The sequence below is a fragment of the Scyliorhinus torazame genome, chromosome 24 (assembly GCF_047496885.1).
Source record: "Scyliorhinus torazame isolate Kashiwa2021f chromosome 24, sScyTor2.1, whole genome shotgun sequence".
NCBI classification, from domain to species: domain Eukaryota; kingdom Metazoa; phylum Chordata; class Chondrichthyes; order Carcharhiniformes; family Scyliorhinidae; genus Scyliorhinus; species Scyliorhinus torazame.
In genome coordinates, this window is record NC_092730.1 from 49,664,155 (window position 1) to 49,690,947 (window position 26,793).

General features: G+C 44.5%; 4 non-coding genes across 4 annotated transcripts; 1 reads left to right on the plus strand and 3 right to left on the minus strand.

The window, feature by feature from the left end:
- The first annotated feature begins 1,651 nt into the window (after positions 1-1,651).
- trnas-cga (transfer RNA serine (anticodon CGA)) lies at positions 1,652-1,733 on the plus strand. The gene has a single exon. It is a non-coding gene; the product is annotated as a tRNA-Ser (tRNA).
- A 6,558-nt stretch (positions 1,734-8,291) lies between these two features.
- Positions 8,292-8,383, minus strand: trnar-ucu (transfer RNA arginine (anticodon UCU)). The gene is given in 2 exon segments: positions 8,292-8,327; positions 8,347-8,383. It is a non-coding gene; the product is annotated as a tRNA-Arg (tRNA).
- An 8,119-nt stretch (positions 8,384-16,502) lies between these two features.
- On the minus strand, positions 16,503-16,584 carry trnas-uga (transfer RNA serine (anticodon UGA)). Its single transcript has one exon. It is a non-coding gene; the product is annotated as a tRNA-Ser (tRNA).
- Positions 16,585-23,387: 6,803 nt separating this feature from the next.
- On the minus strand, positions 23,388-23,460 carry trnak-cuu (transfer RNA lysine (anticodon CUU)). The gene has a single exon. It is a non-coding gene; the product is annotated as a tRNA-Lys (tRNA).
- Between the last annotated feature and the right edge of the window lie 3,333 nt (positions 23,461-26,793).

The following is a 26,793-nucleotide window of genomic DNA, read 5'->3' on the forward strand; positions in this document are numbered from 1 at the left end:
TGTAACTGTGCTCTCTGCTGTGTAACCGTGCTCTCTGCTGTGTAACCGTGCTCTCTGCTGTGTAACTGCGCTCTATGCAGTGTAACTGTGCTCTCTGCTGTGTAACTGTGCTCTCTGCTGTGTAACTGTGCTCTCTGCTGTGTAACTGTGCTCTCTGCTGTGTAACTGTGCTCTCTGCTGTGTAACTGTGCTCTCTGCTGTGTAACCGTGCTCTCTGCTGTGTAACTGCGCTCTATGCAGTGTAACTGTGCTGTCTGCTGTGTAACTGTGCTCCCTGCTGTGTAACCGTGCTCTCTGCTGTGTAACTGCGCTCTCTGCTGTTTAACCGTGCTTTCTGCTGTGCAATTGAGCTACCTGATGTGTAACTGCACTCTCTGCTGCGTAACTGTGCACCCTGATGTGTAACTGCACACTCTGCTGTGTAACTGTGCTCTCTGCTGTGTAACTGTGCTCTCTGCTGTGTAACCGTGCTCTCTGCTGTGTAACTGCGCTCTATGCAGTGTAACTGTGCTGTCTGCTGTGTAACTGTGCTCTCTGCTGTGTAACCGTGCTCTCTGCTGTGTAACTGCGCTCTCTGCTGTTTAACCGTGCTTTCTGCTGTGCAATTGAGCTACCTGATGTGTAACTGCACTCTCTGCTGCGTAACTGTGCACCCTGAGGTGTAACTGCACACTCTGCTGTGTAACTGTGCTCTCTGCTGTGTAACTGTGCTCTTTGCTGTGTAACTGTGCCCTCTGCTGTGTAACTGTGCTCTCTGCTGTGTAACTGTGCTCCCTGCTGTGTAACTGTGCCCTCTGATGTGTAACCGTGCGCTCTCCTCAGTCCCGTTATCTAGATCGTTAATATATAAACACACAATGACACAAACACACAATGACACACAGAATAGGTGCCGAGCAAACCAGCAAGATATTGAGATAGAAAAACTAACTATTTAGTAAAATGTGTTTTATGTTTTTGTGCTCCCTGCTGTATAACCGTGCTCCCTGCTGTGTAACTGTGCTCCCTGCTGTGAAACCGTGCTCTCTGCTGTGTAACTGTGCTTTCTGCTGTGTAACTGTGCTCTCTGCTGTGTAATTGTGCTCCCGGCTGTGTAACTGAGCTCTCTGCTGTCTAACTGAGCTCTCTGCTGTGTAACTGAGCTCTCTGCTGTCTAACTGAGATCTCTGCTGTGTAACTGAGCTCTCTGCTGTGTAACTGTGCTCTGTGCTCTTTAACTGTTCTCTCTCTGTCCTGGAACCGTGACTCTGCCGGGGACAGATCTTCACTGTGGTTGTGTCAAACCATTCCCTGTTGTGTAAATGTGTTCCCAGTTGTGGAAATATGATCCGTCTGAAGCAGAACCTTTCTCCGCCATTACTGAGACTAAATTTCAATTCTAGATTTATTAAATCTTGTCACGAAAGGTGAGTTCAGGCCTCTGGATTCCCAGTCCAGCGACATAACCTTCTGTTCCTGTTATCAAAACAGTTCGTTCATCTCAACATTCTCAATACTGAGAAGTCGTGGCGCCAAATCTAATGTTTTTTTTCCCACGCAGATTCAATCCCGACTCATCGAAAGACTGGGACACCGTTCATCGCATTACTGCAATCCAGCGTGTCTGGTTTTACTATGCTTTCTATAGAACGAATTGGCAGTACAGATATAAGCTGCGATGGCCGAGTGGTTAAGGCGTTGGACTCGAAATCCAATGGGGTTTCCCCGCGTAGGTTCGAACCCTACTCGCAGCGAAATAATGGCAATATTGGAGCCATTTGTTCGAAAAATGCGGTATTGTTTTCATCATTCAATGTTTTCTGTTGAAATGTCATTACAGAAGAATCTTCTTGTGCCCTGAAGCTGTGTTTCTCATTCTGCTTTCGCTCTGAATTTTCTGATTTGTCAGGACAAGATCACCACTTCAGTAACGTTCATATTAACTTCATCAGGAACCAGAATTGTGAAAATTCACAAAGCAATGTGAAATTTATTTTTGTCACATCTTTTGCCAGAATTTATCATATGTCAGAATTTTTAATGTCTCTTATTGTGAAACTGACCAGCCGAACTGAAAGTTCTAAATAAAGCAGCGCAACAAATTGAAGGCTTGTCAACAGCCGGGAAGGGAGCAATGCTCCCCATATACCGTCCCTGCTGACTCACCATGGCCCAACTATTGTTTATCTTCACTTTGCATTTGCTTGAGAAACTGTTTTTAATCATTCTTACAATGTTTATGTTATTTCACTCCAATTTAAGAATGTTCCGAAAGTGTCCGTGTCGCACGGCTCCCGTTCAGCCAGGAGATGGCACCAGTCCACAATACATTTATTGATGCTATTTATTTCTGATGTTCTGTGTGTAACAACAATCGCTTATTGTCTCAAGTCGGCTTCAGTGAAGTTACTGTGAATAGCCACTTTCCGGCGCCTGTTTCGGCAGGCCGTACGGTACCATTACATAGGACTCTTACTGCAGCCTGAGACCTCAACTCGTTCTTGTGTCCCGATGCTGCCGTTTGTAACCTGCTTAAATCATCACTTTTATTAATTAGTCATCATTTTGTAAGTAACCTAGGTGCTAATTTCACCAGGTACCAGGAGTGTCCATAACACAGTTTGTAAACTGAAATGTACTTGTCTCATTTTTCTGGCCCGGATAACCCAGCTGTTTACTATTGTTTCTAACTGAGAACTCATGTGTTCTAAAAACATTTGTACTGAAAAAGAATGAAGCTCGATTTTAAGAAAGAAGCGCACGAATGAAGATTATTTTGTGTATTGTATTTGAGGAGTGTCCAAATGTAAAATGCTCATGAATGAAAGTGTCTTTGCCGAAACGCCTCCCGTTCAGCCAGGAGATGGCACCAGTCCACAATAAATGTATTTATGCAGTTTATTTCCAATGTTATGAATCATTACATAGGGCTCTTACTCTGGCCTGAGAGCTTACCTTGTCTCTGTGTCCTGAGGCTGCCATCTTCACCCTGTTTAAGCAATCATAGAATACTTCTTGTGCAGAAGGAGGACATTCGGCCCATCGAGTCTGCACTGATCACCCCAAGGAGCACCCAACCTACGGCCCATACCCACGTAAACGTTTGGACACTAAGGGCCAATTTAACATGGCCAATCCATCTAAACTGGACATCTTCGGACAGTGGAGGAAACTCACGCAGACACGGGAAGAACGTGCAAGACTGTAACCCAAGGCTGGAATTGACCCCGGGTCCCTGAGTGTTAACCACGGTGACACCCAAAAGCCGACTCTGGTGGGATTTGAACCTACCGCCTCATGGCCACGAATTGCATGTTTTTGTATTAGTCGTCATAATGTCAGCCATGATGTGGGGATGCCGGTGTTGGACTTGGGTGGGCTCAGTAAGAAGTCTTACAGCACCAGATTTAAGTCCAACAGGTTACTTTCGATTCACCTGAGGAAAGAGCTGCGCTCCGAAAGCTAGTGATTCGAAAGAAACCTGTTGGACTTTAACCTAGTGTTGTAAGACTTCTTATCACAATGCAAATACATCAGTTGCTGATCTCATCAGGCTCCAGGAGTGTCCCTAAACTGAATGTTGCTTGTGTCGTTTTACTGACACGATTAACCCAACTTTTCAATCTTGTCTCTATTTACGATTTGTTATTGTTTACTAATATTACTTACATTTATTATTACTGTTATTATTATTTACATTGTGTATTTATGCATGTCTTATGTTTTACATGTATGAACCGATCTGTCTGGACTGTATGTAGAACAATACTTTTCACTGTACCTCGGTCCACGTATTATGGGCCAGGGTTTAGAGAACCCCAAAGTATATCACGGAGTTCACCTGACCCACAACTTTAAATACATTTTGGTTATGGGGAGCACAAGGGCCCATTTTACAGGTGTGATGCAACAGAGATCTAAAGTATGTTTAAAACAAAAGTATTTTAATTACATGAATCCAGTTAACATTTTATAAACACACAGTAAACAGTATATCAACTACAAATCCTGACCACTCCCCAAAAGATACAGGACTCTATAGACAACCCTTGATAACTTTCCAAACACCATCTGGCCTTTGCTTTCGAAATCCGACCAACTGTCCTGGCTTGAAACAATTCACACCTCTTTAACCTGGGGTTACCCCTCTCTCTGGCTCTGTAAAGACTTAATTACCTGCAAATGCTCGCATTTAAAATCTTGCATCTTTGACTTTGTCTATATAAATGTTTCTGGAACCTACCTCTCCATTCAGCTGGGGAAGGAGCAGCGCTCCGAGAGCTAGTGATTTGAAACAAACCTGTTGGACTTTAATTTGGTGTTGTAAGACTTCTTACTGTATGTGAGAAGGGATAGAATCTCCGTGGAAAAAGACCATTGGATTTGGAGTCCAACCCTTGAACTATTCGAAAATCTCAGCTCCCTAAACGCACTGTTCGACTGATTAAATTGTTGGTGTAACAATATCAGTTACAGATATTCCAGAAATTCATGTTTTTTAAAAAAAACATTGCGGTCAGTTTGGCGCAGTTGGTGAAGAAGTGCAGTATTGACTGCGGTGCATTATCTAACCAATCAGAAAAGGTACCAGCTTACACCTGTCTAAAGTTAACCAGCTCCGATGCCTTTCAATTCCAGATTTATTAAATCAGTGAATTTAACTGTCACCAGAGGCCGTGTTGGGATTTATTCTCTGTCCCAAAGATTAGTTCGGGCCGCTGGTTTCCCAATCCAGTGTCATAACCTTTCACCCCAGTTAACAAAAACCGTCCATTCAGCTCATTACTAAACATCTTCCTGAGGAGATTAGAATTCCTGCCACAGAATCTTATTGAACCGATTGACACAAAACATTTTGTTCTGGGTGGAGCTTCGATTGTTTATCCAGATTAAACAGAAATTGTGGATTCCTTAGGATCTGAGCAGAGTACCAAGATGAGAAACAATTGAATGAACAAAATAGCAAGAAAATAGATTCTGAGACAAGTCGGGAAATGTTTAGACGGAAACGCGGAACTTTGAGCTGAGGAAGGAAAACCAGCAATTTGATTTCAGTTTGAAACGGCCGCGGCAGGACTCGAACCTGCAGTTTTCTGATATTGTCACTAGATTCACCTTATCCGTTAGGACACGCAGCCACATGCTGCGCTGAGATAACTGATGTTAACATCATGTGAGAAAATACTGTGACTAGACGTGTTTCATTTCTGTGTTTTGATGATCCGCTGATTTCCAGATTCCATAAAATACAAGGGAAAGCTCCAGCTGCCGGACATGGTCATTTTCGACGTCGAAAACTCCTTTCACCCTGTGAGCCGTGAAGATTCATGGAGCAACATCCACAAACTCGGCTGCTTCCGGACATGTGTCACATCCTCTGCCTGCTCCACAATCACATACAGTCAGTGATCCTCACCAAGTGAACGAACAGAAACTCCCCTCAATAAAAACTGCAGAGAAACAAAGGGAGCGTCATTGCACCAATTCACTTTTCCATTTTCCTCACTTCAATATTGTACCTGTCACCCAGCAACTTCCCCACAGGCCTGGAGAAAATCAAAGGAAGGACAGGAAATTGTTCACACTCCAACCATCTTCATTGGAAGACAAACTCGATCTTCAGTCATTGAGCTCTAGGCTGTAGGTAATGTTTGTGTGGGTGCTGACTCAGAAACTTAGCCCAGGTCACTGCAGTTATGGAGTTGATATCATTTGCGCTGGGAGTTTCTGATAGTGCGTCGTGTGTCAGGATGGCCGAGCGGGTCTAAGGCCAGTTCGCAGTTCAGGTCGCAGTCTCCTCTGGAGGCAAGGATTGAAATCCCACCCCTGACATTGACTGTTCCTCCGCGAGGGTCCATCCAACCCTGCGGGATCTCTCACCTGGAAACACAAGGGGAGCAGATACAGAGAAACAGCGACCACCTGCAAGTTCCACTCCGAGACACACACCATCCTGGGAAATATATCACCCTTTCTGTGGCTGGCTCACAATCCTGGAACTCCCTCCCTAACAGCACTGTGTGTGTACATACACCACATGGACTTGCAGCGGCTCAAGAATCACGTCACCGCCAAATTCTTAAGGGTAATTAATTTTGGACAATAATTGTTGACGGATTCAGCGACACTCACATCCCGTCAAATATTTTAAAAAATATTTTGGAAACCGAGTCCCCTGAACTCAGCTCAGAAAGTTCACAAATCACAAAGCAAATTACTTCAAATGCTGAAAATCATAAATAATAAAGACAGGAAATGCTGGAACTTCTCAGAATTAAACAGCATCTGTGGGGAGAAAACTAGAAGCAGCGTTCCAGCTCTGTGATTGGATCATTTCCTTCTCTCTCAATGTGAAATCCTGGACTCAGCTGATAAACAGCAAGATGCCAATCACCAGTCATCAGTATCAGAAACAATGAACCTTTCGGATAGCGAGGCCGAGCGGTCTGAGGAGATGGGTTTAGGTTTCAGTCTCTTCGAGGATGCGGGTGGAAATCCAACCACTGCCAACATTTGTAGGAAAAGCGGCTAAGGTGGGAAATGGAAATAAAAGTGAACGATGTTGCAAAGCACCTGCTCTTATCCCAAAAGATCATTCCGTTACTGACATTGTTGTGTCCTGTGTAAGTCGAGCTGAACTGATTTGGTGCCGCTTGTTCTCACCTTGCAGCCCGTCAGTCTCCGTATTCCAGGGACCATTTATGACATCATCAAAAACGCCCTCCCCTGCTCTCCCCATTCACCAGACTGAAGGGACAATCCCCTCCGCGACCGCTGCTCCACCGCCAATATCCGCTCACTTTCTATGTGCACCTTTCTTTGCAATTGCAGGAGATGCAACTCCTGCCTTTTTACCCCCTCCCTCCTCATTCGCACAGGCTTTTCCCCAGGGTAGAGGGGTCAATTACTAGGGGGCATAGGTTTAAGGTGAGAGGGGCAAAGTTTAGAGTAGATGTACGAGGCAAGTTTTTTACGCAGAGGGTAGTGGGTGCCTGGAACTCACTACCGGAGGAGGTAGTGGAGGCAGGGACGATAGGGACATTTAAGGGGCATCTTGACAAATATATGAATAGGATGGGAATAGAAGGATACGGACCCAGGAAGTGTAGAAGATTGTAGTTTAGTCGGGCAGTATGGTCGGCACGGGCTTGGAGGGCCGAAGGGCCTGTTCCTGTGCTGTACATTTCTTTGTTCTTTGTTCTTTATTATCCAAGGGCCCAAAACACACATCCCAAGTGAACCAGTGAGACACTTGTGCTTTTCAGTTTAATCTCCTGTATCATAGATTATCATAGAATTTACAGTGCAGAAGGAGGCCATTCGCCCCCATCGGTATTTGCTGCCACAATTTGGTCTCATCTACTTCAACAGGTCAGATAACAGACTGTGACCGCTTTGATAAATCTCTGTTCAATCCACAATCCTGACTCTGAGTTTCCTGCCACTTGTCATTTCAATTCTCCACCTCTCCCACTCTGACCTTTCTGTCGTTGGTCATCCGTGTTCCAATGGAGATTAACGGGAACTCGAGTAAAACCACCTCAACATTTAAGTAGCCACCCACAGAACTCCGTCCTCAACATCGAGCTCAGTAATTTTAGATTATGCTTTGTTTGGTGTGTTTCTTGCCCGTCCCTTTTTTTTGTTGCTTCTAATTGCATTCATTCATTTTGCACTTGGACGGCGGAGAGACAGCTGGAGATTTTTCTAGAATGAATTGTAGAGCTCAAGGCTCAGACAGCTGAAGACGCGGCCGCCATTGATGGAACAATGAAAAGTGCAAATGACAAGAGGACAAGGAAAGAGAAAGGTCTGGGAATGGAACCGGAACTCCAGTGAGAAATCTCCCCTGAACCACTAATGTTCACACGGCCGCTCATTCCACGTGTCCAGTCGGAAACCTGTCTGAAGGAACATGCAGTCTGACAGAGCGCCTGTGATAATCCTCCACTGTCTGATCTGAAGCTGCAACATGAGCTGTTCATCACAGCTGTGATAAACGTGTTGGTGTTTGCATTCAGTGGTGTCGATTCACATCATCCTTGTTTGGAGCTGCCTGTGAGGAACAAACTGCCCGCTGATATATCTGCCCAGTTTGCAATCTGTCTGAGGAGGGAACAGACTGACTCTGGTCAGCAGCTTTCAAAGATTTTATTTGAGTCCAGAATGGGTTTTCTTCTGTGACGTTGCTCTGATGGGAAAGGGGAGAGTGGCTGGAGTGGCCTTTCAGAAGGAAGTTCGGGTCGGCAGTTTCACTTACCTGGAGACATTGATAAACCTGTTGCTGATTTATTCAAACCTTGCCTAAAAACCGACTCTGGTGGGACTCGAACCCACAACCTTTGAATGTCTCATCACGACATCAACTAGAAGTCCAACGCGCTATCCGTTGCGCCACAGAGCCACAACTGCAGCGCTTTCACATCCCCATATGAGGATTTCTGTAGTTGTCCAACAGGCAGTTCAAAAGTTCAGTAATTCGCACAGTGACGACATTTCAAAACTACTTCATTGTCTGGTAATGTTTTGGGCCGCCCTGTGGTTGTGAAAAGCGCTACAGAAATTCTAGTAAAACTCCGAAAGGACACAGCCAGGTTGGTGCAAAGGGAGGACATGGAGCAGACAAGGAATGAGGCGATTTATTTTTGTAGGAAGAACAGAAGTAGACAATATAAAATAAAGTGTCTATTTACAAAAAAGAGTGCAGAACAGCGGGACATGTGTCCAAATCATTGAAGGTGACACGGCAGGCTCTAAGAGACGTTTATAAAGCAAACAGTGTCATGACTTTATTAATAGCGGCACAGAGTACAAGATGACAGAGGGGTCATCTCTCCCTTTTCAGCTCCTGACTGCAGAGGCTTTTTTTGTGAAACCGTTTATTGGAAAACCTCTTTCCCTGGGGGGAGGCGGGAGTTTGGAACTCGCTGCCTGAAAGGTTGGTGGAGCAGAGCCCCTCATAATATCTAAGATGTGTTTAGATGGGCATTTGCGATCCCAGGGTACACGAGGCGATGATCCAAGTGCTGGGAAATGGGATGAGAATGGTTCGGTGGTTGTTTCTGACCGGCACAGATGCGATGCGCTGAAGGGCCATTTCTCTGCTGTCTGATTCGATGACTTTATGAATGAAATGCAACATGCGTTTGCAGCTGTCTCTGTTTATATCCTGTTGTATTCACAGGAAAAAAACAAACTGGGCTGGTCGTTGAGCACCTCGAGACTGTTCTGCCCTACATTTAGATTGAGTAAGGGCTCCGTGTATTTTAACTCCAGCTCCCTGACTGGATTTCAGAAACCCTCCACAAACGGCAGTCTTATTGAATAATACAGATCCCAGAGATGGATAATCAGCGACACCCACAGCCAGAGAGACCTTCAATAACCCTCAGAGCTGGAAAGACAACTCATTGTCCTTTGGCCCAGCAGCAAAATACTGCGGATGCCGCAAACCCGAGACAAAGACAGAAAATGCTGCAAATATTCAGCTGATCCGGCAGCTTCTGTGGAGAGAGGATCAGGTCGTTCCAATGAAGGGTCAGGATCTGAAATGTTAACTGTTTCTCTTGTCAGTGATACCACAGATTCGTAAAATATTTCAAGCATTCCGGTTTGTTCAGCTAAACATCCTCACACTCTGTAGCTTAGATCAATCCCAGCAGGGTGTCACTGCGTTTGACCTGATCTGTGTGATTGAAAACTTCCTCCATAAAGTCACAGAGTCATAGATGTTTACAGCATGGAAACAGGTCCTTCGGCCCAGCTTGTCCATGTTGCCCAGTTTCTATCACCAAGTTAGTCCCACTTGCCCACATTTGATCCATGTCCCTCTATATTCACCCTGCCCAGGTAAATTTGATTTGATCAAATTAGCATTTGATAAGGTTCCCCATGGCAGGCTTATGCAGAAAGTAAGGAGGCATGGGATAGTGGGAAATTTGGCCAGTTAGATAACGAACTGGCTAACTGATAGAAGTCAGAGAGTGCTGGTGGATGGCAAATATTCAGCCTGGATCCCAGTTACCAGTGGCGTACCGCTGGGTCCTCTGCTGTTTGTGATTTTCATTAATGACTTGGATGAGGGAGTTGAAGGGTGGGTCAGTAAATTTGCAGACGATACGAAGATTGGTGGAGTTGTGGATAGTGAGGAGGGCTGTTGTCGGCTGCAAAGAGACATAGATAGGATGCAGAGCTGGGCTGAGAAGTGGCAGATGGAGTTTAGCCCTGAAAAGTGTGAGATTGTCCATTTTGGAAGGACAAATATGAATGCGGAATACAGGGTTAACGGTAGAGTTCTTGGCAATGTGGAGGAGCAGAGAGATCTTGGGGTCTATGTTCATACATCTTTGAAAGTTGCCACTCAAGTGGATAGAGCTGTGAAGAAGGCCTATGGTGTGCTCGCGTTCATTAACAGAGGGATTGAATTTAAGAGCCGTGAGGTGATGATGCAGCTGTACAAAGCTTTGGTAAGGCCACATTTGGAGTACTGTGTACAGTTCTGGTCGCCTCATTTTAGGAAGGATGTGGAAGCTTTGGAAAAGGTGCAAAGAAGATTTACCAGGATGTTGCCTGGAATGGGGAGTAGGTCTTACGAGGAAAGGTTGAGGGTGCTAGCCCTTTTCTCATTAGAACGGAGAAGAATGAGGGGCGACTTGATAGAGGTTTATAGGATGATCAGGGGAACACATAGAGTAGACAGTCAGAGACATTTTCCCCGGGTGGAACAAACCATTACAAGGGGACATAAATTTAAGGTGAAAGGTGGAAGATATAGGAGGGATATCAGAGGTAGGTTCTTTACCCAGAGAGTAGTTGGGGCATGGAATCACTGCCTGTGGAAGTAGTTGAGTCGGAAACATTAGGGACCTTCAAGTAGCTATTGGATAGGTACATGGATTACGGTAAAATTATATAGTGTAGATTTATTTGTTCTTAAGGGCAGCACGGTAGCATTGTGGATAGCACAATTGCTTCAGAGCTCCAGGGTCCCAGGTTCGATTCCGGCTTGGTTCACTGTCTGTGCGGAGTCTGCACGTCCTCCCCGTGTCTGCGTGGGTTTCCTCCGGGTGCTCCGGTTTCCTCCCACAGTCCAAAGATGTGCAGGTTAGGTGAATTGGCCAATGATAAATAGCCCTTAATGTCCAAAATTGCCCTTGGTGTTGGGTGGAGGTGTTGAGTTTGGGTAGGGTTCTCTTTCCAGGAGCCGGTGCAGACTCAAAGTACCGAATGGCCTCCTTCTGCACTGTAAATTCAATGATAATCTATGATTAATCTAGGACAAAGGTTCGGCACAACATCGTGGGCCGAAGGGCCTGTTCTGTGCTGTATGTTCTATGTTCTATGTAAATAGCTCACTGTATTTTAAAGGAAAACATTGTACCGATTCTACACTGCCTCTGGCAGCCCATTTCGGATGCTCACCACCCTCCGCGTGAAAGCAAATCCTCTCTGGTCTCTTTTGCATCTCTCCCCTCTCACCTTAAACCTATGCCCTTTAGGCTCCTCTACCTTTGGGAACATATGTTGACTATCTGCCTGATCTATGCTCCTCATTATTTTATAGACCTCTATCAGTTCACCTCGAAGCCTCCGACGCTCCAGGGAAAAAATCCAAGCCTGTCCAGTCTCTCCTTATAACCCAGAGGACCAAGTCCTGGTAGCATCCTCGTAAATCTCTTCGGCACTCTTTCTAGTTTACCAATATACTTCCCATAATAGGGTGACTAGAACTGAACATAGTATTTCATGTGTGCTCTTACCAATGTATTGTACAACTTCAATAAGACGTCCCGACTCCGATACTCAATATCCTGACCAATAAAACCGAGCATGCTGAATGGCTTCTTCACCACCCAGTCCACCTGCGACTCTGCTCTGTGAAATTCCTCACAGTTCTCTCCATTGTTATCTACTCTGCAGGTATTGACTGCACCGTCTCTTTGAGACATGCTCACAGGGCTGTGAGAGAGGCTTTCTTTCAGGTTTTAGGCCTCTTTTGGTCATTAAACAAAAACCGGATATCTGCAGAGGAACTCGGAATACGAAACCTCTCTTCCCAGGATGAACTTAGTCAGGGGACAAAATGTTAGTTGAATACAGAATAAAAGGTTTGAGGATTTGGGGTGAGATTCCTGGAGATTTGGGAAGAGAGCGATGTTGTGGAGCATTGTGATAAGAGCAGGATACGAGTTTGGGATATTACCCAGTCTGTGTGGGGGGCTGGGGGAAGGAAATTGTCTTGCCTGCCCACCCAAGCTGAATGTTGGGGTTGAGGTGGTGATCAGATTCCGTGCGGAGGGTGAAATCCTTTCACTGAATTTCACGTTTACAGCTCAGGTCCTCGAGGAATGGCTGCTGTATTCCCAGGAGGTGGTGGTCTCATTCCTAAAGCAAAAAACTTCAATCCAGGACCGGTTTGTCAATAAGAACAAGCTGGAGGATTGGGATGATAGAAACTGTTCAGCACTGATTCACTTTATTCATTGTTGTGTCCTAGAATAAACAAGTGGATTGTAGCTGTCCATTAAAAACGCAAATAGAATTCGGAAGTTTCTGGCCAGTAACTTCACAATGTCCACTATTACATCACTCGGCATCCTCAGCTGCATCACATCTGGTCCACATGACATGTCACCGTTACCTACAGCCAGTCTTTCTCATTCCTCTTTGACGTAAGTTTTATACAAAAGAAAACAATTACGAATGGTCGATGAGGAACATGAGCACTTTTATTGAAGGGAGTTTAAAGAAACCTTTGTGATAAAGAAGTGGGATTAGGGAAATGAAAGTAAAAATAAGTGGAATGAAGGCGCGGGTTGTTCATGGACTGACTGCAGAATTTGATGTTTATTTATTCAATAGAGATTTCAGGCCAATTGTATCTGATGTCATTAAGGAGATTTACATTGAAGGAAGCATGTCGTTGTCTATAAGGTGTGATTACCTCCTTTTATCAAAATTGCTCTGATAGATGGGATTCAAAGAATTGGAGTCATATGGCATTCCTGTGGATTGTTAGATCCTTGCGAGGATTCAAACAAACCCTTCGGAAAACCGCCAAGACCGAGGAGATTGTGCAGTGGAGATTGACTGGAGTGGTATCAGTGGTGAAGAGTGTGCTTCCGGAAGATGTATTTCCAATATTGCAAACCAGGCTGCACATTCAGAACCTTCTTACCAACTTCTCATCGATGCAAAGGATGCACTGGTGAAAATCTTCCATGAATCCTTAAATTCTGGAAAATCGCAGCGTGTTTACTTCAGACAGGCATCATAATGAGCGCAGGCTGGTAGTGCCGGAGAGCCTGTTCCTGTGCTGTACTGTTCTTTATGGAAAACTGCCAACATAACACCCTTATTCGAAAAGGGAGGGAGACAGAAACAGATAACTAAATGCTAGTTAGCATAATATCTGTCATGTGGAAACTGTTAGAGTACATTCTAAAGGATATAATAGCAGAACATGTAGCAATATATAACATAATGAAACAGATTCAGCATGGCTTCAAGAAGGGCACATTATGCATGACAATCTGTTCGAATTATTTGAAGTGGTAATGATCAGGATAAATAAAGGGGAATCCTGCCTCCAGCTGCCTCCCCACCTCCAGCTCCCTCCAACTGTTCCTGTCACAATATCACCCATTGTGTCACTCACCTCTTTTCCCCCCTCTCACTAATCCTCGCTTTTCCTATCCGCCCTCTATCTCTAATCTATTTCCCTTTCTCTGGGTTCTGCCTCGTCTCCAGGCTCCCACTGACCCCTGCCTCGGGGACTCTCAGGCCGGCCAGGGCTCTTTAACCGGCACCATTCACAGGAAAAGTGACTTCAGTTTCCACAATATCATCCGCTCTCTCGGAAACCCCCAAACTGAAATTCAGACTCACCGTGAAGGTGAAGACTGCGAGGGCGGCATGGCGGCACAGTGGTTAGCACTGCTGCCTCACGTCTCCGAGGTCCCAGATTCGATACCGGCTCTGGGTTACTGTCCGTGTGAAGTTTGCACCTCCTCCCGTGTTTGCGTGAGTTTCGCCCCCAGAATCCAAAGATGTGCAAGCTAGGTGAATTGGCCACGCTAAATTGCCCCTTAATTGGGAAAAATGAATTGGGTACTCTAAATTCTTTTCAAGCAAGGTGAAGACTGCGGGTCCAGCTCCTGCTGTTTAAGACAGATCACTATAACTGGGCACAGTGAGCAGAAATAAATTCATGTTGTTTGTGTACATTTCACTCCAATTTGAAACGCCCCTGAATGAAAGTGTCCGTCTCACACGGCTCCCGATCAGCCAGGAGATTGCACCAGTCCACAATAAATGTATTTATGCAATTTATTTCTGATGTTCTGTGTGTCATTACATAGGACTCTTACTCTGATCTGAGACCTTACCTTGTCCTTGTGTCCAGATGCTGCCCTTTTCATCCTGTTTCAGTAATAGCATTTTACTGGTATTAATTATGTAACTTACTTAGTGATTAATTTATTCAGCCACTAGGAGTGTTTTAAGCTCATTCTGTAAACGGAACTTCGCGTGGCTCGTATTTCTGGCCCGTTTAACACACCTATTTACTATTGTTTCAGAACGAGAACTTAGTTATTAATGTTGAAGATTGTTGTTTATTTAAACCACGTTTCCACGCAAAAAAAATTGATGCTGGTTGTTAGATAAGAAACCCATGGGTGATGAGAACAATTGGTGAATTTTATTTGAGGAGTGTCCCATCCTTTTCTGTCCTGACCTGCGATATTTAATTAAATAATTCACCACTGTGATGGCCAGGAACTGAAGCTGGGTCAAATGCTGGGACAGTCACCACTATACCACCACCTGTCCCCGGGCAATGTCAACCCCTCTGTATTAATAGAACGAATACACAAACAATGAAGCGGGGGAATGTATTAAATCAGAGTTTGGATATTCTTGTAACCAATATGGCTGTAATGGGAATCTTTCATTTTCCGATAGATCGGGATGAGCTGGGTCGCTCAGTCAGAAATCAGATATCTGGGGATTTAAATGTGATTACTACAATGATAATATTTAACCATGTTAATGTTATTTTGCTCCAACTGAAACGTATCACGAATACATCGTCAACTTGTTGCACAACTTGCTTTCAGCCAGGAGATGGCAGCAGTGCTCCATAGTTTGGGCCTCCTGTTTGTGCCCACAGATCTCGATAGGAATGGAGCTGCTGCTTCGCGGGGAGCTGCCAAGCAAGGGGCACAGATATTGACCAACTGCACCCGCTCCAAATAGATTCCCCAAATTACTGAACAAAACAAAAACAAGCACAAATCATATTTTAAGAAACTATCACAGTGTCTCTGAAAACAATACACCAACACCTCTGAAAGAATCGATTTGCTGAAACTAATTAAAGATGAACCGTTTCAATATCAGCCGTAATTCCTTAGCAGTTCTCACACAGGCACCGACTGGTTAGAAGTTTGCTTCACTTTTCAAGGTCCGGCTCAATAAAATCAATCACAGGCCCATGATCTGCTTTCCTCCTGTTCTCAGACACATCCACTTTCTACAAGGGCGCACTAACTGGTTTTCAGAGTAAGAGTCAGACTGCAGTCACCTCATTCTCTCTCGATGCCTTTATCTCAGAACCACCTCACAACCAGGAATGGAACTTCTCACAAGGACAAGAATGGAATAGTTTGTCGATTCTTCCAATGATTCAGGACCGTCCATCACCAGGACGTATTCGTCCAAAAGAGTTGGGGTGAGATGGGGCTGAGTTTCACTGTGTATCCAATCAGTCCCCGGAGAAGCACACAAAAAGGAGTGAGGAGAGAAAAAGAAACAAAGAAACAGATATGGAGACAAAGGAAAGAGAACAAGAAAATATTTTTCAAATATGTTCCATTTCTGGCACGGTCTTTTTACACAGAAATCCGTTCACCTGAATGAAAGCAAACCACGTTTCCATTCGCTGCCGTTCCTGCTTCTCCTTCCAAACGTTGCAGGAAACGTTATTATTTATTGATTCATAGAATCATAGAATTTACAGTGCAGAAGGAGGCCATTCGGCCCATCGAGTCTGCACCGGCTCTTGGAGAGAGCACCCTACCCAAAGTCAACACCGCCACCCTATCCCCATAACCCAGTAACCCCACCCAACACTAAGGGCAAATTTGGACACTAAGGGCAATTTATCATGGCCAATCCACCTAACCTGCACATCTTTGGACTGTGGGAGGAAACCGGAGCACCCGGAGGAAACCCACGCACACACGGGGAGGATGTGCAGACTCCGCACAGACAGTGACCCAAGCTGGAATCGAACCTGGGACCCTGGAGCTGTGAAACAATTGTGCTATCCACAAGGCTACCGTCCTGCCCCTTAACACCCCTTTGTTGATTTCAGTGCGAGTTTCTTTATATTTCGCTCAGTTTCCTCCAAAAAATGTTAAATATCTGACTGAACTCGATATAGGTTCAAACCGTTCATTTACAAACATTCCGATTCAGCAGCTTGTGCGGGGAGTCGAACAAACGTTTCGAAACTCAATCGCTGTGAGCAGGATTCGAACCTGCGCGGGGAAACCCCACTAGATTTCAAGTCCAACGCCTTAAGCACTCGGCCATCGCAGCGGTGTCCACTATGTCATTCATTAGTAACTTGGTCGATAGAATATATTCTAAAACCAGCCTGGAATCACTCCAGGAAGTTATTGCATTCAAGCTTGTGTGTGTGTGTGTGTTTCCAGAGAGCTGCAAGTTTGAAAAGAGCTTGGGAGTGTCTGTGTTTGACGGGAACTGGATCTCTGACATAAAATACCATCTCTGGATCATTTGGGTGATTTAAATTCATAATTGTAAACCCTTTAACCTGATGTGATTCTGTTCAAAGGCATTACGTCGCTTGGAAGTTTGAAGGAACATTTTAAGTATTTAGTTACTGTTGCAATATTTTCTGAGTTATCTTTTAAGTAAGGGGTGTTAAGAGATCGAATGTTTATTTAAGATGTTAAGTTGAGTTCATGGAATAAACGGTGTTTTGTGTTTAAAAACCCACGTGTCCATAATTGTAATCCCACACCTAGGGAAAAAGCCATGTGCTAGGAAAAGCAACAAATCCATTAAAGGGAGAGATTGGTTGAACTTCATGATACATCTTGGTGTTCTGAAAACGCCTCGCCCATAACAATTGGGGGCCCGTCCGCGATAATAGTCTATCTATTGGATTGGCTTTTGTGAACTTTAAGACAGTGAAGGATTGTTGCTTTTCCGCTGTGGTATTTTAGTTTAAGTGGGGAGAGTGTTGTGAACCATGGCTCTTTCAGAGGCGCAGAAGTTTTTGGATGTGGAGAATGTCACACGTACTACTTTACGGACAGAAACGAAAAGCAGACTGTTAGATTTGGCAAGAACATTGCAGTTAACATTACCTGACAAAATGCGAAAAGATGAGGTAGTTATGACGGTGGTTAAGCATTTAAAGTTGCCTGAGATAGAGTTTGACTCATTGGAAATGGCAAATATTCAGTTGCTAATGAAACAAATGGAACATGAGAACGAATTAAAGCGGCTTGAATACGAGAGTGAGAGAGAGGAAAAAGGAAGAGAAAGAGAGTGAAAGGAAAAAGAAAGGGAGCGAGAAGAAAGAAGAAAAGCAAGAATAGCCCTAGCAGAACAAAAAGAAAAGGAAAGGGAAATACAGATCAGGGAAAAAGATAAAGATAGGGAGTTTGAACTTCAGAAAATGGCCATGAAACTTGACAATCTGTAAAAATTGGCAGATGTGAAGGGAAACGTACAGTTGGATGATAGCGATGAGGATAGTGAGAAAGAGCGTCATAGTCGAAGGCTTGGTGGGAATCTATTTAAATATGTCCAAGCATTACCAACCGTTGACGAGAAGGAAGTGGAAGCCTTTTTCATTTCATTTGCGAAGGTAGCGAAACAAATGAAATGGCCACAGGACATGTGGGTGTTACTGATTCAAACAAAGCTGGTAGGTAGAGCGAGTGAAGTGTTTACATCACTCCCGGAGGAGGTATCTGGAACGTATGAGGAGATGAAGAAACCCATCTTGAGTGCATATGAGCTAGTGCCGGAAGCTTCCAGACAAATGTTTAGAAATTTAAGGACAGAATTTGGTCAAACATACATGGAGTTTGAAAGGCTGAAACAGAGTAATTTTGATAGGTGTATAAGGGCTTTGAAAATAGATCAAACGTATGAAGCTCTCAGAGAAATAATACGTTTGAAGGAGTTTAAAAATTCAATTCCTGATGTAGTGAGAACTCATGTGGAAGAACAGGGGGTGAAAACTGCGAGATTAGCAGCGGAAACGGCAGATGATTATGAATTTGTTCATAAATCAAAGATTGGTTTCCGACATCAGTTTCAGCCGGTGAGGGATAGAAACTGGGGACATGAGAAATACTCAAGTGGTAAAGGTAAAGGTGATCTGATGGCAGACACTAAAGAGAGAGTACCTCAGATTAAAAAGACATCCAGGAAGTTGGAAAAGAACTGAAAAGTTTCAAATGTTTTCACTGTGATAAACTAGGCCATGTAAAGTCACAGTGTTGATGGTTGAAGAAAAGCACTGAGAAGGTTGATGTGGTAAAACAGGATAAGACGGTGGGGTTTGTTAGAGTGGTAAAGGAAAGCCCAAGGGAAGTGAAGGAGGTGCAAACAATTGTACAGCCTGTTAAGGAAGTAATTGTTAAGAAGGTGCCAGATGTATTTAAAGAATTTAGTTGTCTGGGTAAAGTTTACTCCTGTGTATCAGGAGGAGCAGGTAAATAAGTCACAATTTTAAGAGATACAGTAGCTAGTCAATCTTTAATTGTAAGAGATAAGGAATTATGTAGTTTGGGAAGAATGTTGCCAGAAAAGGTGGTGATATGTGGAATTCAGTGTGAGAGGAGTAGCGTTCCATTATATAAGGTAAGGTTGGAAAGTCCAATGAAGGGAAGTGCTAGTCGGAGTAATAGATAAACTATCTTGTCCAGGAATACAGTTTATCTTGGGTAATGTATAGCTGCATCGCAGATGGGAGTGATGCCTACCGTGGTTGATAAACCAGTGGAAAATCAGACAACTGAAGTGTTGAAGGACGAAGATCCTGGGATTTTTCCGGATTGTGTAGTAACAAGGTCGCAAAGTCACAGGCTAAGACAAGATGAGAAATCAAAGAGTGAAGATGAAGTTGAAGTGCAATTATCCGAAACGATTTTTGATCAGATGGTTGAAAAAGAACAAGAACAGGTGGAGGATGGGGCGGATATTTTTAGTTCAGGAAAATTGGCGGAGTTACAACGGAAAGATGTCGAAATGAAACGGATATATCAGAAAGCATAAACGGAAGAGGAATCTGAGAGTATACCAGAGTGTTATTCCCGTAAAAATGATGTCCTAATGAGAAAATGGAGACGTGTACATATGCAGGCGGAAGAAAAGTGGGCAGAAGTTCATCAAGTAGTATTGCCGGTAGGGTATACAAAAGAGGTGTTGCGAGTTGCACATGAGGTACCAGTGGGAGGTCATTTGGGAAAAGGGAAAACTCAAGCTAAAATCCAGGAACATTTTTATTGGCCTGGACTACATAAAGATGTAGTTAAATTTTGTCAATCATGTCGCACATGTCAAGTGATATGGAAAACTCTAGCAGTGATGTAACCAGCGCCCTTAATACCCATTCCAGCATTTGCTACAGGAATAGTGCCAGAGGACTGGAGGACAGCAAATGTGGTCCCTTTGTTCAAAAAGGGGAGCAGAGACAACCCCGGCAACTATAGACCGGTGAGCCTCACGTCTGTAGTGGGTAAAGTCTTGGAGGGGATTATAAGAGACAAGATTTATAATCATCTAGATAGGAATAATATGATCAGGGATAGTCAGCATGGCTTTGTGAAGGGTAGGTCATGCCTCACAAACCTTATTGAGTTCTTTGAGAAGGTGACTGAACAGGTAGACGAGGGTAGAGCAGTTGATGTTGGTGTATATGGATTTCAGCAAAGCGTTTGATAAGGTTCCCCACGGTAGGCTATTGCAGAAAATACGGAGGCTGGGGATTGAGGGTGATTTAGAGATGTGGATCAGAAATTGGCTAGCTGAAAGAAGACAGAGGGTGGTGGTTGATGGGAAATGTTCAGAATGGAGTTCAGTTACAAGTGGAGTACCACAAGGATCTGTTCTTGGGCCGTTGCTGTTTGTCATTTTTATCAATGACCTAGAGGAAGGCGCAGAAGGGTGGGTGAGTAAATTTGCAGACGATACTAAAGTCGGTGGTGTTGTCGATAGTGTGGAAGGATGTAGCAGGTTACAGAGGGATATAGATAAGCTGCAGAGCTGGGCTGAAAGGTGGCAAATGGAGTTTAATGTAGAGAAGTGTGAGGTGATTCACTTTGGCAGGAATCACAGGAATGCGGAATATTTGGCTAATGGTAAAGTTCTTGAAAGTGTGGATGAGCAGAGGGATCTAGGTGTCCATGTACATAGATCCCTGAAAGTTGCCACCCAGGTTGATAGGGTTGTGAAGAAGGCCTATGGAGTGTTGGCCTTTATTGGTAGAGGGATTGAGTTCCGGAGTCGGGAGGTCATGTTGCAGCTGTACAGAACTCTGGTTCGGCCGCATTTGGAGTATTGCGTACAGTTCTGGTCACCGCATTATAGGAAGGACGTGGAGGCTTTGGAGCGGGCGCAGAGGAGATTTACCAGGATGTTGCCTGGTATGGAGGGAAAATATTATGAGGAAAGGCTGATGGACTTGATGTTGTTTTCGTTGGAGAGAAGAGGAGACTTAATAGAGGCATACAAAATGATCAGGGGGTTAGATAGGGTGGACAGTGAGAGCCTTCTCCCGCGGATGGAAATGGCTTGCACGAGGGGACATAGCTTTAAACTGAGGGGTAATAGATATCGGACAGAGTTCAGAGGTAGGTTCTTTACGCAAAGAGTAGTGAGGCCGTGGAATGCCCTACCTGCAACAGTAGTGAATTCGCCAACATTGAGGGCATTTAAATGTTTATTGAATAAACATATGGATGATAATGGCATAGTGTAGGTTAGATGGCTTTCGTTTCGGTGCAACATCGTGGGCCGAAGGGCCTGTACCGTTCTATGTTCTATGTTCTAACTCGATGCAATCCTGCCTCACAACTTGGACTGGATTGTCACATCGGTGATTGCAGAAACTTTGGAAAAATGAGCCCCACTGGGAGAAAGCAGGATGGAAAATCGACAATGATGGGTTTCGAACCCACGCATGCAGAGCACAATGGATTAGCAGTCCGTCCCCTTAACCACTCGGCCACCTCACCCCGAAAGCGCATTGATCAAATCAAAGGCTTATCAGGTACAAATAACCATTGTATTCAGCCAGCTGCGCGGATTCAAAAGCGTGCGTCTGCTTTTACTTGAGGAGAAATTCAGAATCCCACACCATGATCAAACGACCTTTAAATACCCTGTCCGTTTCTTCACGTGTTCTGCACTGATATATTCGCTGCAATAACTTCCCGGGAGATCAAACCTCCTCCCGATTTCAGTCAGTGACACCATCCGGGCTCGCCCGGATTTTTGAACCCGGGACATCTGGCATTTTATCGCAGCTGAGAATCAATGTCAATGTCAGGAGTGGGATTGAACCCTGGTCTCCAGAGGAGACTGACACCTGATGTATCCAAACGGTTCGGAGATGATTGGGCCGTGTTGGGGTGATCTTTCCGTGCGTCGGTGCAGACTGGATGGGCTGAATGGTCTACTTCTGCACTGGAGGCATTCTATGATTACTTAACCAGGGTGCAAACGGCAGCATCAGGCCACAAGGAATAGGTAAGGTCTCAGGCCAGAGCAAGAGTCCTATGTAATGACACACAGAACATCAGAAATAAATACATTTATTGTGGACTGGTGCCATCTCCTGGCTGACAGGGAGCAGTGCGACACGGACACTTTCTTTCAGGAGCATTTCAAATTGGAGTGAAATAACATAAACATAGTAAGACATCGTTTACGAAACAATTTATCAAACTAATGCAAAGCATCAAAAGGACTCAACCTTCGGCGGTATGTGATGGGGGGATACTGGTGAGCATCGCTGCCTTCCAAGCAGTTGATCCGGGTGCGATTCCCGGCCATCGCAATAATAATTTGATGAGGCGTTTGCGTGATTTCGTGTGTTTCGAGCTGAGGAAGAGAGCTGGAGAAAATGAGGTAGCTGGAGGCAGGAATCTTCGCTTGTTCTAAATAGTCTGGTTTGATTGTTCACGTCCGTCCGAGTGGCGAAAGTGTGATCTCGGTTTCTATAGTAGTTTATTATTGGATATTATTATATATGCTTATTGCCCCTCTGTGGGGTATTCCTGGAAGTTATTATATAAACTTTACCCCTTCTCGCTGTTAAAGGATTTGAAAACACTAAAAAAACTCCCGGTTTGATCTTTACCAAATGACATGACTGTGTTAATAAAACATAACTCATTCCAGTCAGTGGAGATGTGATATTGGCACCAATAATACTCACACACCACAGCAGATGTTGTCTGTTTTCCTCAGAGAGAGTCAATTGAAGAGCTTCCCTATTTTGTTACTTTGAGCTTCACAGTGATGTAATGCTGTCTGCTTCATTCCTGGGGAAAATGTCCCGTTCACACTGGATGCAACACTTTGATACTAATCTACTGAAAAGAAAAGGCGGATGTGCCGCAGGATGATAGAGTCATGTTTAATTTTGGGGTGACTGAGAATATAAATAGCAGAGGATGGTTTCGATCCATCGACCTCTGGGTTATGGGCCCAACACGCTGCGCTGCGCCACTCTGCTTTTTAGACCCACTGTGTTCGCAATTGCTGTTCTGCGGCAGCCACATAACTATTTTACTCTTAAACGAGAACCACGTGTTGTGAAGCTCACCTTGGCTGGACAATAACACGGAACATCAGCACGGCTGTAACAGACAGAGAAAGACACACAGTAAAGCAGGAAGAGACTATCAGGACACACACACAATGACACACAGAAAAGGTGCCGAGCAAACCAGCAAGGTACTGAAATGGAAAAACTGGTTATTTAGGAAAAAGGGATTTTCTGTTCCACAAAGATAGGCAATTAAATGTTTTTCCTGCTGTGTAACTGAGCTCTCTGCTGTGTAACTGTTCTCTCTCTTGGAACCGTGACTGTGCCGGTGACAGATCTTCACTGTGATTGTGTCAGATCATTCCCTGTTGTGTAAATGTGTTCCCAGTTGTGGAAATATGATCCGTCTGAAGCAGAACCTTTCTGCGCCATTACTGAGACGAAATTTCAATTCCAGATTAAGTAAATCTTGTCACGAAAGATCAGTTCAGGCCTCTGGAGTCCCAGTTCAGGAACATATCCTTGTGTTCCTGTTATCAAATCAGTCCGATCAGCTCAACACTCTCAGATTACAATATGGAAGCGCCCAACGTGGGTCTGGAACCCACGACCCTGGGATTAAGAGTCCCATGCTCCACCGACTGAACTAGCCGGGCTGATGTCCAAATTACCATTAACCCTCTTCCTGAGGAGATTAGAATTTGCTAAGCAACGAACTTTGTGTCAAACCGTTTGCTAAAAATCGATTAATTCTTCAGTCACAGTCGTTGGGAGCATGGCTCGAACCTACTGGGGAAAGTCCAACACCTTAACCACTCGATCATCGCAGCTGTGTTCAATAGGTCATTCATTAAACATTATAAAACATACAAAACATTATAAAACCGGCCTGGAATCACTCCAGGAAGTTCTTGCATTCCTGCGATGAACGGTGCCCCGGTGTTTATGTGAGGAGCGGTTGAATCTACCTTAAAATGACCATTGGATTTGGAGAGAAGCCTTGAGAGACTCGAAAATCCCAGCTCCCGAAACGCACAATTTCACGAATTCAATTGTTTGCGTAAGAAAAACAGTTGCATTGGAAATATCCTCGAAGTTCATTTTTGCTTTACATGGAACAGCACAGAACTTCCCAGTCTAGATCCAAATTAAAGCATGAGTGGGGTGCAGGATTGGAGGGTCATGCAGAGTCGATGGGCCGAATGGCCTCCTTCTGCATTGTACTGGTTTCTAGGGAAACAGAGAGAATCACAGTATTTATTCACATGCGATAAACATCAGCCCGTATGTCCCATGTGGTGGTCGCGTGGCTTAATGGCTAAGGCATCTGATTTCTGTGAACCTAATGAAGCTATCAGAAGATTGGAGGCTCGAGTCCCACCGCGATCGTTTGATATAGAAATCCGGTGGAACTTGCTGTCAGCAGAGTTTTCCTTCCTCCGTTCAAAGTTTCACCTTTCCATCCAAACGTTGCAGGGCTCTTTTTGGAATATAATTTTTTGGAACATTGTTCATTCAATTCGCTTTCATCTTAATATTTTATTTATCCCCTGATGAATCTGTTTGACTTGGATAAAATATAGAATAAAATATTATGTATCAATCGGTTCAATACAATTCTGTGGAGGAAATTCTAATATCATCAGGAAGACAGACAGAGTCAAAGAGTATTGGATGTTGGCAGCATGGAAACAGCCCTTCGTCCCAGCTTGTCAATGCCGCCCAGTTTCTATCACTAAGCTAGTCCCACTTGCCCGCATTTGGCCCATATCCATCTACACCCACCCTGCCCATGTAACTGTCTAACTGATTTTTAAAAGACAAAATGATAACTGCCTCTGCCCCTGTCTCTGGCAGCCCGTTCCAGATGCTCCTCATTACCTTATTTATGCTCTTCATTATTTCATAGACCTCTATGACATCACCCATAAGCCTCCTACGCTCCAGGAAAAAAAAGTCCCTGCCTATCCAGCCTCTACTTTTCACTCACACCATCAAGTCCTGGTAGCATCCTTGTAAATCACTTCTGCACCCTTTCTAGTTCAACAATATCCTTCCGGAAATAGGGTGACCAGAATTGAACACAGTATTTCCCTTGTGGTCTTACCAGCATGTATTGTACAACTTGAACAAGACATCACAACTCTTGTATTCAATATTTTGACCTTAAAACCTAGCATGCTGAATGCCTTCTTCCCCACCCTTTCCACTTGCGACACCACCTTCAAGGATGTGTGAACCTGTTCTCCTCGATCTGTTGGTTCTGTATTTCTCCCCAACTCCCTACTAGTAACTGAGTAGGTCAATCACTGATTTGACCTACCAAAATGCATCACCTCACATTTATCCAAATTAAACTCCATCTGCCATTCATCGGCCCACTGGCCCAAGATGTTTAATAATGAGCCGAATCAACTGTTGTTCAGAGGGATGAAAGATTATGTCACTGGATTGGGAATCCAGAGGCCTGACCTAATCTTTGGGACAGGGAATAATTCCTAGCATTCAAAATCACTGATTTAATAGCTTTTCAGGGGGGTTGACAGGGGGGATGCTGAGAGTTTGATTCTCCATGTGGGAGAGTCTGGGACCTGAGGGATTAATCTCAGGGGAAGGGACCGCCCAGTTAAGCCAGGAATGATGAGTAATTTCTTCTCTAAGGAGATAGTGTATCTGTGGAAATATCGTTTCTAAGCGAATACGATTGTCGAGGATGGGTCAGTTAATATGTTCAAGATTTAATCAGTAAAGAAAACAAGGATTATGGGGATGTGGCGGGAAAGTGGGTTTGAGGATTATATCAGATCAGTCATAATCTCTTTGAATGGTGGAGCAGACACGATTGGCCGAATGGCATACTTCTGCTCCTCCGTCTTACAGTGTAATGAGGTCATCTGATGAAGTTGATTTCACGGCTGGGCGGCCGGTTCTGGAAAGACAAAATCTGCCAGCAGTGCCCCAGATGAAGCTGGCGTCTGTTTTGGAGTTTCTGAAGCCGCAAGTTTTCATGGTGCCAACTCCTGCCCAAAGCTGGTGTCGTGATTCAAATCGATTATCAGACAGAGGATTCGGAATATCGGTATAGAGATTGGTGCAAGAAGATTCACTCCTCAGGCCTGTTGAACTCCGAATCTAAACTCCATCCTAGTTCCTGAGACACTGAATGAATCATCAGGTCACCCTCAATAAGTGGCCCAACGCGGAGACGCAGGAAATGGATCATCGACGAGAATGGATTCAGACCCGCAGATGGAAAGCACAATGGATTAGCAGCGCATCGCCATCACCCCTCGGCCAACTCGCCATATGACCTGACTTCACCAAACCACCTCATGGATATTTAATGTGCACAATAAAACGGAAGAAGGTCGTCTGTGTGCATTGGTCCAGATGTGCAGCCAGATGTGAAGTGTTGGGAATGTTGTTTCTGTCAGCAAATTACATTTCCATCATATCAGCTGAAGGATTGTTCTGAATGGACTGATGGGAAACACTTCAACACCATGTTTCACATGTTTCTACACATTGTAAATAAAACACCGCGGAAAGACTGAAAGATACAAACATTTGATCGCATCATGATGAAGATCAGTCAGACGCCTTAAACATCCCGTCAATGTCGGAGTTCTGACGATTCTAATTTGTTATCCAGAGAATCCCTGCAGGACATTCGGCCTCTTGAGTCTGCACCGAACTTCCGAAAGATACCGGAGGCACCCGGAGGAAACCTACGCAGACACTGCACAGACAGCTCCCTGGAGCTGTGAAACAACTGTGATAGCCACTGTGCTACCGTGCTGCCTACAGTGTGAGTAGGTTTCGAATCTGTGCGGAGGAACCCCATTTGACTGCAAGTACCAAGCCACAGCCACTCCGCTAACTGAACTACGTTTAACAAGACATTCATTGACAATTTATGCGATATAAACCCAACCTGGAATCACTCCAGGAAGTTATTGCTTGCATGCGATGACGGGTCTCCCAGTCTG